The following is a 13,976-nucleotide window of genomic DNA, read 5'->3' as shown; positions in this document are numbered from 1 at the left end:
GCAACGTAGGGAGCCCCCTATCTCTGTAAGACTATAGGCTTGCATTTATAGTCCCAGCAACTTGGGAGGCTGAGGTGGGAGGATCACTTGAGCCCAGAGGGTCAAGGCTGTAGTGAGCTGTGATCCTGCTGAAACCGGCCTTATTGTCTGAGGTGTCACCTGAAGTTGCTGGTCTCACGGCCAAGAAAATGAAGGATGCAGACACTCCAAAAGTGAGGTTAGAGCAGAAGTTTAATAAGCAAAAGAAAGAAACCTCTGGAGCAGAGAGGGGTCCCAGAAAGATGGGTTGCCATTTTACAGTGAAGTGCAAGGGTTTTTATAGACAAGCTGGATGGGAGGAGCGCTTCATTTGCATAAGGCACAAATTTCTGAGTTCCCACCCCACCCTTTCTGATGCCCATGGGGCTTCTTAGCCTGAGTTACTCCATGTTGTTTTATCTCTTCCTGCTGCGCATGTGTGAAAAAGGTGGGGGCGTATAAAAAAGGCGGGGGCAGGGGGGAGCGGGGGTCACCAGAACACTCCAAGGTGAACGTGCCTGGCTCAGGGTAGGTTTTCTTATTGGTGCTGCTGCAGGCACTCCCCCTGCACAAGCCTCCTTGTCTGAGTATTTCCAAGAAGAGAGGGGTCTGTGCTTACTGAGGCCCACTGCATGTCTGTATGTTACACAGGAGACCCCTTTCTGTGTTAGAGCTTGCCTTCATTATCTGTGTTTGCAGCCTGATCTCTCAGGATGATCTTTGCTGAAGGAGAAACGACCTCTTGGGCTGCTTTTTGTAAGAAGGGAATTCCACCGAGGACCCTTGCCCTATCTGCCTAGTTGATTTCTCTCTCTCTGCTCTCACACTGCTGTATTCCAGCCGGGGTAACAGTGCAAGATCCCGTGTCAAAAATAACAATAATAATAAAAATTAAATAAAGAAATGAAATCAAGAAATAATAGTGATAGAAAAAAGAAATAAAAGCTATATATCTGTAAGACTCTGCCTTCTAACCATGACTGAGGAACTGGTCGTGGGCTAGTCTTTCAGACATAAACAAATACAAAACTCAACAAAATGGCTGGGTGCTGTGGCTCATGTCTGTAATCCCAGCACTTTGGGAGGCCGAGGTGGGTGGATCACCAGACGTCAGGAGTTCGAGACCAGCATGGCCAACATGGTGAAATTCTGTCTCTGTTAAAAATACAAAATTAGCCAGGCGTGGTGGTGCACACCTGTAATCCCACCTACTTGGGAAGCTGAGACAGGGGAATTGCTTGAACCCAGGAGGTGGAGGTTGCAGTGAGCCAAGATTGTGCCCCTGTACTCCAGCCTGGGCAACAGAGTGAGGCTCTGTCTCAAAACAAAACAATACAAAACAGAAAAACAAACCTGAAAAACCTGATCATAATATATAAATTAACTATTTCAGACATTGCACGACAGACTGGAATATGATCCCTAGAAGGCTGATACCTGTACCAGAAGACTGTGGTCCTTAAAAGGACTATGATCCCAGCAAGAATTGAAGCCAATGAGGTGAACCCACAATTGCTCTGTCTTTCTGCTTGGAGGTGCATTCCAGAGCACAGTGCAGGGAGGGGATGCCCAAACACAGCAGTTTTGCCAAATGGAGGAAAGAGATGTTAGAATTCAAAGCAACTGAGGCTCCTGAAGCCTTCGGGGCAGAGTCACAGAGAAAAGGGAACTGAATAGAAAAGAAATTCCAGATAGCTGGATAGGATTCCTCACATTTTGAGCCCAAAAATACGCTGCGCATGCATAGGATGAGGCTTTACAAAACTAGGCAGCAAAGAAATACCAGGGAAAGACCAACTATGTGATGGGAAAAGAATAATTACTGGAATCTGGAAGGTGAACAAATACTGGAGCTCACACAGAGATAGGAGACATTCTAGCTCTGATTAGCCACAGCAGAAAGACCTCATTGAACATCTCAAGCTTTCAACAGAAAGACCAGGCTTTCCAGCAAGACCGGGCCTTCAGTGTGGAGCTAATCTAGCTCTAAAGTAAAGGCAATTCTAGAGCCAATAATAAAACTAAAAGCAAGATTTGCAAAAATCAAGCTGATCCACAAGTAAATTAACTGCTTGTTGGAACAAACTTCAACATTCTATTAAAGAAAACCACAAATTCCACACACTCAATGATGTACCATTCATAATGTCCAGTATACAATAAAATTTTTTACTAGACAATCTAACAGGAAATTGTGACCTTAATCAGATAAAAAATCACCAACAAAATAGATTCAGAAACGATAGCAATTTTCAGCAAATAATTTTAAATAGCTGTCACAAATATGCTCTGGAATATGAAGAGAAACATGAACATAATGAGGAAACAACTAGAAATATTAATACAAAAATAAAAATATAGGAAAAGAATCAAATGGAAAATCTACAATTAGAAATTCAATATCTGAATTTTTTTTTTAACTCACAAGATGGCTTAATAACACATTTTACAGTGAAAAAAAGGACTAGTGAACTTGAAAATGGGCAATAGAAACTATCCAAGCTGAAACACAAAGGGACAAAGGCTGACAAAAATGACCGGTGTCTCAGTAGCCCTGTGTACCTGTAACTGGAGGACCAGAGGTGTACGAGACAGCAATTGGGGCAGAAAAATATTTTTTTTAAATGGTCAAAATCTTCCCAAATTTCACACAAAAAATTAAATTCAACAATCCCAAGTAGTACAGACACACACCCCAAAGCACACCAAAATCAAATTTCTGAAAGAAAAATATCTTAGCCAGGGAATAAAGACATATTACATACCAGAGAATAATGAAAAGTATTTCAACTGACTTGTCAGAAATGATACAAGCTGAAGACAGTGGAGCAATATCTTAGGGTGCTGAAAGAAAAAACAGCCTAGAGGCCAGGCACGGTGGCTTAGGCCTGTAATCCCAGCACTCTGGGAGGCCGAGGTGGGTGGATCACTTGAGGTCAGGAGTTTGCGAGCAGCCTGGCCAACATGGCGAAACCTCATCTCTACTAAAAATACAAAAATTAGCCAGGTATGGTGGCATGTTCCTTTACTCCCAGCTACTCAGGAGGCTGAGGCAGGAGAATCGCTTGAACCCAGGAGGTGGAGGTTGCAGTGAACCGAGATCATACCACTACGCTCCAGCCTGGGTGACAGAGTGAGACTTCATCTCAAAAACAAAAAACAAAAAAACAAAAAAACAAAAGCAAAGAAAAAACAGCCTAGAATTCTGTATCTACTAAAAATATCCTTCAAAAATGAAAGTCAAGTAAAGACATTTTCAAATACAGGCTAGGAGAATTCACAGTAGCACTTCAGTATTCCAAGTAACATTAAAGGAAGTTCCTCAGGCTGAAAGAAAATAATATCAGATGGAAACTAGAAAGAATAAAAAGCAGAAGAAATGGTAAATATATGAAAAATTTAGGAGATTTTTTTCTCATTTCTTAATTTCTGTAAAAGATGATTGTGACTGTTTAGAGCAAAATAATAACAGGGTATTTGAAGGTTATAACTTGCAGAAGTACATTCTATAATTATAAATTGTAGGTTGTAAGGTGAATTACATATAAAGTGGCACAATATTATTTGCAGGGAAGCTGGGATACATTTAAGATACATATTGTAAAGCATGATGGAATAGAATTAAAGAAGTATAACTAATAAGAAATAGAAGAGATAAAATGTAATTTTTAAAATACTTTTAAAAACACACAGAAAAAAATCAAATAACAGATGGAACAAAGAGAAAACAAATAGCAAAATGATACATTTAAATCAAACTAAATCAATAACTGCATTAAAAATAAATGGAATAAACATTTAATTTAAAAGGCAGAGGTAGTGACACTGGTATTTTTATTTGAGCAATTATTTCCAGTTTACAAGAGACCTACTAAAGAATATCTAAATAAATTGAGAGATAGACGATGATCATAGATTGGAAGACTCAATAGTGTTTCAAACATTCTCCAATCTTCTCAGGCCCCACTCTCTTTTAATATCTCCAGATGACATTGAATCTGACTTTTCAGAGAAAATGGAACTATCTTAACTTCTGATTGTAAATATATAAACTTACCTACATCTGTCCCCATCTATCCTCCTTCTTACACATTAAAATAAAGAAACTCTTTGTCCTCCTGTATAGGATTAATCTCTCCACCTGTGCTTTCTTTAATTCTTCTCAAGAAACTGGTTATTTTGCTACCAAATTATTCACTCTTGCTCTTAAAAATTTAAATTCTTGCGGCCGGGAGCGGTGGCTCATTCTTGTAATCCCAGCACTTTGGGAGGCCGAGGCAGGCAGATCATCTGAGGTCAGGAGTTCGAGACCAGCCTGACCAATATGGTGAAACCCCATCTCTACTAACAGTACAAAGTTAGCTGGGTGTGGTGGCGCATGCCTATAATTCCAGCTACTCAGGAGGCTGAGGCAGGAGAATCGCTTGAACCTGGGAGGCAGAGGTTGTAGTGAGCCGAGATGGCGCCGTTGCACTCCAGCCTGGGTGACAGAGTGAAACACTGTCTGAAAAAATTAATTAATTAATTAATTTAATTTTGGTAACTGGATTATTCCCATTCATTTTTAACCCTCTACCACTTAAGAAAACAACAAAATAATTTGGTTCCTATGTCCCTTCATCTACAATCCTAACTCCCTACCTCTCTCTCTTTCTTCACAATCAAACTCACCCCCATCCACAATGGCGATTATTCTCTCCATGAAATACACTCTTCCCCTGCCTTCTGGTTTTCTCACATTTCTTGTTATGAACTGAATCTTTGTATCCTCCTCTCAAAATTCGTATGTTGAAGCTCTAACCCTCAATATGATGGTGTTAGGGGGTGAAGCCTTTGGGAGATAATTAGGTTTAGATGAGATTCTGAAGGTGGAGCCCCAGTGCTGGGATTAGTGCCCTTGTGAGAAGAGGAAGGTACACGATAGCTTCCTGTCTTCACTACTGAGGATACTGCAAGAAGGCAACCATCCGCAAGCCAGGCAGAAGGTCTTCACCAAAAATCAAATCTGCTGATAACACCTTGATCTTGGACTTCCCATCCTCCAGAACCGTGATAATTAAATGTTTATTGCCTAAATAACTCAGTCTATGGTATTTGTTATAGCAGCCTGAGCTAAGATACCTCTCTGCATGCTTTTTCTGTCTAATCTACAGCCTCAGCCTCCTTGACTCTGAATTTAAATGTAGAGCTCCTCAAGGTTCAGCCCTAAATCTGTGCTGCTACTCTAGCCCCAATCACAACAGCCTCCCCCGGCCCCCATATTTGCCAGAACCCTTTCCATCCAAATCAGGCCTTTGTATATATTATTATCTCTGTTAGAAAAGTTTCTTTCTCTTTCTTACCATCCTAAACATACGTTTTTCACATCTGAGTTAGTCGTTACTTCTTCTGGGAATCCTTCTCCTACTTACCTTGTTAGGTCAAATCCCCCTATTATTTGCCTTCATAGTACTGTGTTATTCTTATGAGTACTAAACACTGTAGCAATTTACACTCTAATTTTTTTAGTGTCTGTCTCTAACACTAGACTGTGAGTTCCTAGAGTATACACTAAAAGCCTTGATTAATATTTATAGAATATATGAAATGTCCTCCCAAAAATGATTTTATAGATTGTTTTCAACAAATTTTCCTAATGGTCAATAAGTATTTGTTGAAAGAATTAATGAATCTCTTTATGCCCCCACTGTTTTACCTTTAAAATAGGGGCTTTAAATATATAGAAAATAATTAAAAGTTTAAAATGGCATCTGTAGTAGTTTGGATGGGCTAAATAAACTACTCAATCAAATAGACACAAATATATTGTGGCTTGAATAAAACAAAAATTTTTGCCTTGTTTATATAATGGTTCAGAATGGGAGTTCAGGTCAGGTGGCAGCTTTTCTCCATGCATTGATTCAGGAACCCCAGTGCCTTTCATTCTGTGGCTTCCCCATGGTCTTCCTATCATCTGCATTTAGCCAATAGAAAAGAGTGCAGAGGAAGAATTCATATTCTCCAAGAAGCCCCCTTCCAGAAGTGGCACACATCACTTCTATTCATCAGGCAACTGACTATACTCTCATTACTCTGCAAGAATAAAAGAATGGATTTTGCAGACAACCAGTGGTCTCTGCTACTATCATCCAAATACAAGGTCTCTTATTATTTTAGTTTTGCTGAGTTTTTTGAACATGTAACAATTACAAATAGTAATAACATTCTGGGTTAAAATTAGGTCATACTGAATGGCAATTCAAAAACTTCTCTTACCATCTCCTATTAATGAGAGGCAATGGTACTCTAGTTTGGTTCCACAAAAATGTGGTTGTTAGGGGATGGAGAGTTTGAGGAGATATTGATCAAAGGACACAAAATTTCAATTAGGAGGAATAAGCTCAAGAGATCTACTGTGCACCTTGGTGACTATAGTTAATAACAATATACTGTATACTTGAAAATTGCTAAGAGAGTAGATTTGAAGTGTTCTCACCACCAAAAAAGGTAAGTACATTAAATAATGAGTATGTTAAATAGTATGATTTGACCATTCCACAATATATCAAAACATCATGTTGTACATCATAAATATATACAATTTTTACTTGTCAATTTTTAAAAATAGGCCAAGAGAGCTTGCTCACCCATTTCCACCATGTGAGGACACAGCAACAAGGCACCATCTGTGAACCAGGAAATGGGTCCTCGCCAGACATCACATCTGCTGGTGCCTCGATCTTCGACTTCCCAGTCTCCAGAACTGTGAGAAATAAATTTCTGTTGTTCCTAAGGTTTTTTTAAAAATGTAGTTGTGGCAGTTAAGTCTTTTCTCATTCTCTGTTGTGTAAAATATGAAAAGAAAAAGGAAACATACCTGGAATACTATTTATTCACAGGTAATTCACATAATCTCTTTTAATGACAGTTTAAAAGTTATGGGGGCTAAAAGCTGGTTTACTCTCCCAAGATAATCAGTATATAATATATCTAATATATAATAATTATATTATATCTATTATATATAGATAGTATATATATGATAATTAATTATATAATTATTATATTATATCTATTATATATATAATATAAGTTATATATTATATATAATTATATATGTTCAGCATGTATAATATATAATATATATTCAGCAGGTATAATATATATCATATACAATATATATTCATCACATATAATATATATGCTGAATATTATCTGTTTGCCTCTCCAGATCTACTCTCCACCCTTTTCTGTGCCTCAGGAGGCTGACCGTATGGACTGAATCAACTGACTCTCTTAGCCTCTGGCTTCCCACTGGGTTTAGCCAATGTAAAGCACAAGCAGGGGATCAAAGCAGACAAGGTGTCACTGGCCAGTAGCTCAGCCAAAGTCTGCAACTTCTGTTAGGAAGTCCTCTCCCCATAATTTTCGCTCTTCAAGTGCCAGTAATTGTTTCTTCCCCTTCCCATTTCCCTTTGGGATCAGCAGTGACGTCTCCCTGCTGGCCTGCCCCAGGGTACTGTAATATCTCTTGTGATTTCTCTGAATTCTATCTACACCTTTGCAAATAGTTTCTTTATCAAACTGTCCTTAAATTATCCATCAATGTCTTGCTTTTCTGAAAGCTTATAACTACAATCACCTAACGGCCTACGAGGTACTCTATGGATATCCCGTTGGACAAAACTGTCATCAATAAGGATGTCTTCAGAGACCCTGCTCTTAAACACAGGGCTGGATGAGAGGCCAAGGTCAAGTTCCAAGAAAGGTACAAGACAGGCAAGAACAAGTGGTTCTTCTAGGACCTAGATTTTACAAAGCGATTCCACAGTGTCCTAGTTCTAATATTTAAACCTACATTAGAAAATGTTTAAAAGAAAAAGCTTCACCTATTAAAAATCTTTGGGAACACTGAATGAAAAAAAAAACTATTTATATATTGTATACTACATTTCCCAGGCGTTTTTGTTCACAGACTTTTCCCTTTTTTAAAAAAAGCACATAGGAACTAGTGTTCCACAGAATATAATTGAGAAAATTCTGATTTATATCAACAGAAAGAAGAGAAGAAAGATAAATGTAACACTACACAATTTCTAGGAAAGCTCATATTGTTTTTATTTGTGCTGTAAAGCACAGCCAACCACTCATTTGAAGATAGCATGGTTCACACAGTGCTGTCCTCCCACATACATGTACATACCCCTGCACCTGGCTTCGGTCCACTGCTAAGACCCCAGGACCCCTCTCTCTGACCTCAAAGTCATCATCCAGGTCACCAGAGATAGCTCACCGCAGAAATCTGTGACCATAGACATGTAGCCTTGAACTACAGCTTACACGAGCCCCACTGGACAAAGGAAACCCAACTGAAGACAAATTACCAGAGAGAAAGCATGGAAGCTACCAAATTGTTGGAACCACTTCATTTCATGGGCTATATCTATATTCTATCTACACCTTTGAAAACTATTTCTTTACCAAACTCTTCTTAAATTTCCTCCTTTTGTGAAAGTTTATAACTACAAGCACCTAATTTCCACAAGGTACTCTGTGGATATTACACAGAAAGTACTAATTTTTTCTTTCTTTTTGTTATTTTAAAGACAAGGTCTCACTTGTTGCCTAGGCTGAGGTGCAGTGGCTATTTATAGGCATGATTATAGAATACTACAGGCTCTAACTTCTGGGCTTAAGTGATCCTGTCACCTCAACCTCCCAAGTAGCTGGACGACAGGCACATGCCACTGCACCCACTTTGTACTAATGTTCAAATTGAAGATTTCAGAAACACTGAACTTGGAAAGACCCTGAGAGATGACTTTTTTCATTTTCTTTTTTTTTTTTTTTTTTTTTTTTTTTTTTGAGACGGAGTCTCGCTGTGTCTCCCAGGCTGGAGTGCAGTGGCGTGATCTCGGCTCACTGCAAGCTCCGCCTCCTGGGTTCACGCCATTCTCCCGCCTCAGCCTCCCAAGTAGCTGAGACTACAGGCGCCTGCCACCACGCCCGGCTAGTTTTTTGTATTTTTAGTGGAGACGGGGTTTCACCATGTTAGCCAGGATAGTCTCGATCTCCTGACCTCGTGATCCACCCGCCTCGGCCTCCCAAAGTGCTGGGATTACAGGCTTGAGCCACCGCGCCCGGCCGACTTTTTTCATTTTCAATCAGTGCTGAGTCATCTCAGATACTCAATCATCTGTTTTTTAAAAAATGTAAACCTCCAAGCAGATCATGATCCCTTTCCTCTTCTTTGAGTTTTCTGTTTGTATCCTTAATAGCACCTACCACATTGATTAGTAATTGTTAGTTTAATGTTCTGTCTCTTCAAACATAATGCAAGCTCTTTCCAGGAAGAAAATGAATCATTGTTGTTAAAGCCTTAACACTTGACCCAGTATGTATTTAATAAACATTTTTGAACAAACGAAAAACCTTGGCGAAATGAATAAATATTTCCTTGGTAAGTTCTTTCACTATCAATCGTATCACAAAATTTTTCTTAATACAAACTTAAATGCCATTTTGTGTATAGAATAATCCCTAAAAGATCCTAGAGGTTATCCACTCTGGGCAGAAGTGCATTTAAAAACTAAAGCTTTTCCTTCTTTCATTTCTGCTGTAGGCCCCAGTGGTTATTGTCGAAATGGGCAAGTTCACGAAACCTGGGAAAGTGGTGTTTGTCCTGGCTGGATACTACTCCAGACGCAAAGTTGTCACATTGATGATGCAACCTCAGACCGCCCCTACAGCCATGCCCTGGTGGCTGGAATTGACCACTATCCCTGCAAAGTAAGAGCTGCCATGGGCAAGAAGATCACCAAGAGGTCAAAGATCAAGTCTTTTGTGAAAGTTTATAACTAGAGTCACCTAATGCCCACAAGGTACTCTGTAGATATCCTCTTGGACAAAACTGTCGTCAATAAGGATGTCTTCAGACATGCTGCTCTTAAACGCAAGGCTGGACAAGAGGCCAAGGTCAAGTTTGAAAAGAGGTACAAGACAGGCAAGAACAAGTGGTTCTTCCAGAAGCTGCAGTTTTAGATGTTTTGTTTTAGTCATTAAAAATTAAAAAGAAAAAAAAAACTAAAGTTTTCTTCGGTTTTGTTCATTGTATTTCTTTTAATCTTCAGAGAAGAAAATATATACAACCATCCTTGCAGATGTATTTCAATTTCACAAACATTTAGAATTAGAAAAATTCCTCCTCCTAGCTACAGAGTCTCCATCCAAATATCTACATGGGCTTGACAAGCAAGGAAAATGCATAAAGGAGGGTATTTTGTCATAAGGCCTAAAACTAAGATCCAGTGTTCTGTGCTGCTTCGATAGCTGGTGGAATCAGAAGGGCCTTAAATGGCCTAACTGTAAGTTCCCCTGCAGCTCTGTTCCCAGAGATAAGATTCCCTAGCCAAATAACCCTCTGTATCAAGAGGACCAGGTGTAGTTCCTGCTTATCTCTGAGTAGTGAGTTTCCGTTCCCTATCAGACTGTGATATTATTCGAACAAGTGAATCACACCTTCCTGTTGGAACCAAGGGACACCTCACCCTTTAGATACTACAAAGCCTGGCTCCCAAAGCCCATCCTTGTTCACTGTGTTCCTGAGTGCACATCCAGTGTGATCCTGTGTAGCATACCATGTCCTCCTCCTCAGGCGGTGAGTATATGTGATGAATAAACTACTGTTGATCTTACCTGTCCAATGTTGGGTGTCAGGTGTTTGGCCATTTCCATAAACCTAGGTCAAGAATCCCTTCCTCATCGACAGAGTGACTGGGAGGCAATTAAAACAGGTACAGACCTGGTATGGGAAAAACGATTGCAGGGGAAAGAACTATAACAATACCTGGAGCTTGTGGCTTAGAGCTAGGAAGTGGGGGGGAACCATGGAGGTCTGGACAGGACAGACCCCAATTTAAGTAAGCAGCTACTATTCAGCATTAGTCTATTGTAGACAGGCTAGTCACAACAATACACAATATTGCCAAATATTTCAAGAGACACTGGAAATCTGGATTTTATGTCAAAATTCTCACTTTTTAAAAGTTGGAAACTTCTTCCTTCCTTTCATTTTCCCTCTCCTTTTCCCACTCTCTCTCTCTCAGCCCAACCAAAACCCATTGGGGTGGTTTCGTGAGGTGCCAGTTTGTAACCTCTGTCCCAGAAGTTAAGCCTAGTCCCTAGAACACTACTCTGATCCCAACACTTAAATAACATTCTGCCATTATATCTTTGAATATCATATATACTAACATTGCTGATTCAAGTTAGATTTACTATACCCCTGAAATTTAAATCTCAGCCATATTTGTCTATAAGTCCCCATTATATATTAGGGCAGTCTTATTTTTCCTCCTAGCAACAATTCACTACACTGCATTTTGTTCTGACCACATTTCACACTCCCTCAATTACTAAGTCATTTTGAATTCTAATAATATCCTTCCAGGCACTTCCAATCACACTCAGCTTATGCTGTTCCTTCCATTATATCATTCCAAACATCAAAAAATATAAAGGAATCTAGCTTAAAAATAAGACCTCTAAAATACCCGCTGTTATGTTCCTCCCAAATTGACATGACACAAATAATAACTTTCTTAATTATTTCCAGGAAATGTAATAGTGCATTTTTTCTAAACTGTCACTTTTTAAAGACTGGTAAATATGAGTTTCAGAAGAATTAATATAATTGCTATGGGGAGAAACAACAGTACTCTTTAACCATGCCAAAACATTTTAATAAGTTTGATGAATTTAAAAGCATATTTAAGGCCAGGCGCAGTGACTCACACCTGTAATCCCAGCACTTTGGGAGGCCACAGCAGGAGGATTGCTTGAGCTCAGGAGTTCGAGACCAGCCTGGGCAACATGGCAGAAACTTCATGTCTACCAAAAATTCAAAAAATTATCTGGCCATGGTGGTACATGCCTGTGGTCCCAGCTATTCATTAGGCTGAGGTGGGAGGATCACTTGAGCCCAGGAGATGGAGGTTGCAGTGAGCCATGATCACACCACTGTACTCCACTCCACCCTGGGTAACACAGCAAGATCTTATCTCAAAAAAAAAATTTTTAAGAATATTTAAAAGAAATAGTTTTAAAGCATATTCATTAATTTCTTCATTCGGCAAACTTCTATTGAGCACCTACTCTGTGCCAGTCACTGTTTGAGAAGCTGAGAATATATTCAAAACAGAATAAAATTCCCACCGTCATTGAGTTTGCTGTCCATAATATTAGGCAGAATATAAAATCAACTCTTCCTGTTAATTAAAGTTAGATAAAAATGGGTAAGCCAATAGACAAAATCAGAAGAGACTATGTTAAACTTAAAATAGTAGCTGGGTATGTCAAGGAGGTTATAGACTATTTCTTTCTTTATTCAATATAAAATGCATGAGTTCATAATGAAATGACATAAAAATTAAAGATAGACAATTCATCATTCACCTGTGAAGACTACTAATGTACTAACTCATTATTCTGAAAATTGATAAATAAGTAGAATAACCATATAATTTGTTGTCACAAATGGAACATTTTAAAGAGTGAAATTCAATTCAAAGTTCACACATTACATTTGGTTGATGTATCTCTTAATTTTCTTTTAACCTATAACTTCACAAACCATTAGTATAAATTAAATAAGTTTAATGTATAACTTTATGCCAGCATCATCTCTCACCTGGACTGCCACAACTGCCTCACTCTTGATTCCTAGAATTCATTTACCACTCTACATCAAGAGTCATTTTGTAAAAAGTACATATCAGAGGAATTAACTGGAGGATAATGGTGGTAACCTGAATTCAAATCTCTACACACATCCCCCCCAAAATAAATAAATAATAGCAACAAGGAGTACAAATAAAACAAAAATGTTACACATGCCACCAAAATCACTATGAACCAGAGTATAGCAGGAATTTCAAATTACCTGAATATAGATAAATGAAACTTGAAGCCCCACCAATGCAAGCCTGTGGGTGTACAGAACAGTGACACAGAAGTCCTAAGGCACTCTAACGAGAAAAGAAGACAGGTGAGGACTTAAAACATAAACAAAACTACCTGCAGAAAGGGAAAGCACAACATATGTGATAAAATACCACACACAGGTCCATGACTTAGTAGCTCATGGCACCCAATAGAGGGGAAGAGCTTGAAAGTGAGTAGAACAGAGGAGGCAGAAGAGGAAATACTACATCTGTGAGACAGATAAGTAAAGAGGGAGAACAGCCCCTTGGTGAGTGGCAGTAAAGGAAAATAAGGAAGTCAATGGCAAAAAATTAAAGATGCTGCAGAAAAAGAACAGAAACAAGACATGGCAAGACTCTCCCCACAACTACCACTACCACAATCACAATCTTACTTGGAAGAAAAATAATGTATTTTACTAAAATGAGAGAAGAGCATGCTCATGAATGAGAAACTCTGTCCAAAAAGATGCCTTGGAATAAAAATAAAATCAAACAAATTCCATACAAAGTTATCAGAAGGAAAAAAATATAGAACATATGTAATCAAAACTTTTCAGCCAGGCACAGTGGCTCATGCCTTTAATCCCAGTACTTAGGGAGGCCAAGGCCAGCAGATTACCTGAGGTCAGGAGTTCGAGACCAGCCTGGCCAACATGGTGAAACTCCACTGCTACTAAAAATACACAAATTAGCCAGGTGTTGTGGTGGGCACCTGTAATCCCAGCTACTTGGGAGGCTGAGGCAGGAGAATCACTTGAATCTGGGAGGCAGAGGCTGCAGTGAGCAAAGATCACACCACTGAACTCCAGCCTGGGTGACACAACAGGACTCAGTCTCAAAAAAGAAAACAAACAAACAAACAAAACAAAAAAACAAAATGCTTCAACTGGTTAAAATTTCTCTAAAAATGCCAACCACAAAACACAATACACTCAAACTGATTTAAATAATGTCAAACAACATTTGGAGATATTAAAAAGTCTAGAATCATAAATT

At 38.9% G+C, this 13,976-nt stretch overlaps 1 pseudogene; it reads left to right on the top strand.

Moving 5' to 3' along the window:
• Positions 1 to 9,640: 9,640 nt before the first annotated feature.
• Positions 9,641 to 10,038, top strand: LOC126958997 (60S ribosomal protein L27-like; annotated as a pseudogene).
• Positions 10,039 to 13,976: the final 3,938 nt, after the last annotated feature.

Source organism: Macaca thibetana, chromosome 7, assembly GCF_024542745.1.
Source record: "Macaca thibetana thibetana isolate TM-01 chromosome 7, ASM2454274v1, whole genome shotgun sequence".
Taxonomy (NCBI): Eukaryota; Metazoa; Chordata; class Mammalia; order Primates; family Cercopithecidae; genus Macaca; species Macaca thibetana.
Note: the sequence above shows the minus strand (reverse complement) of the source record. Positions and strands in the feature narration are given on the sequence as shown.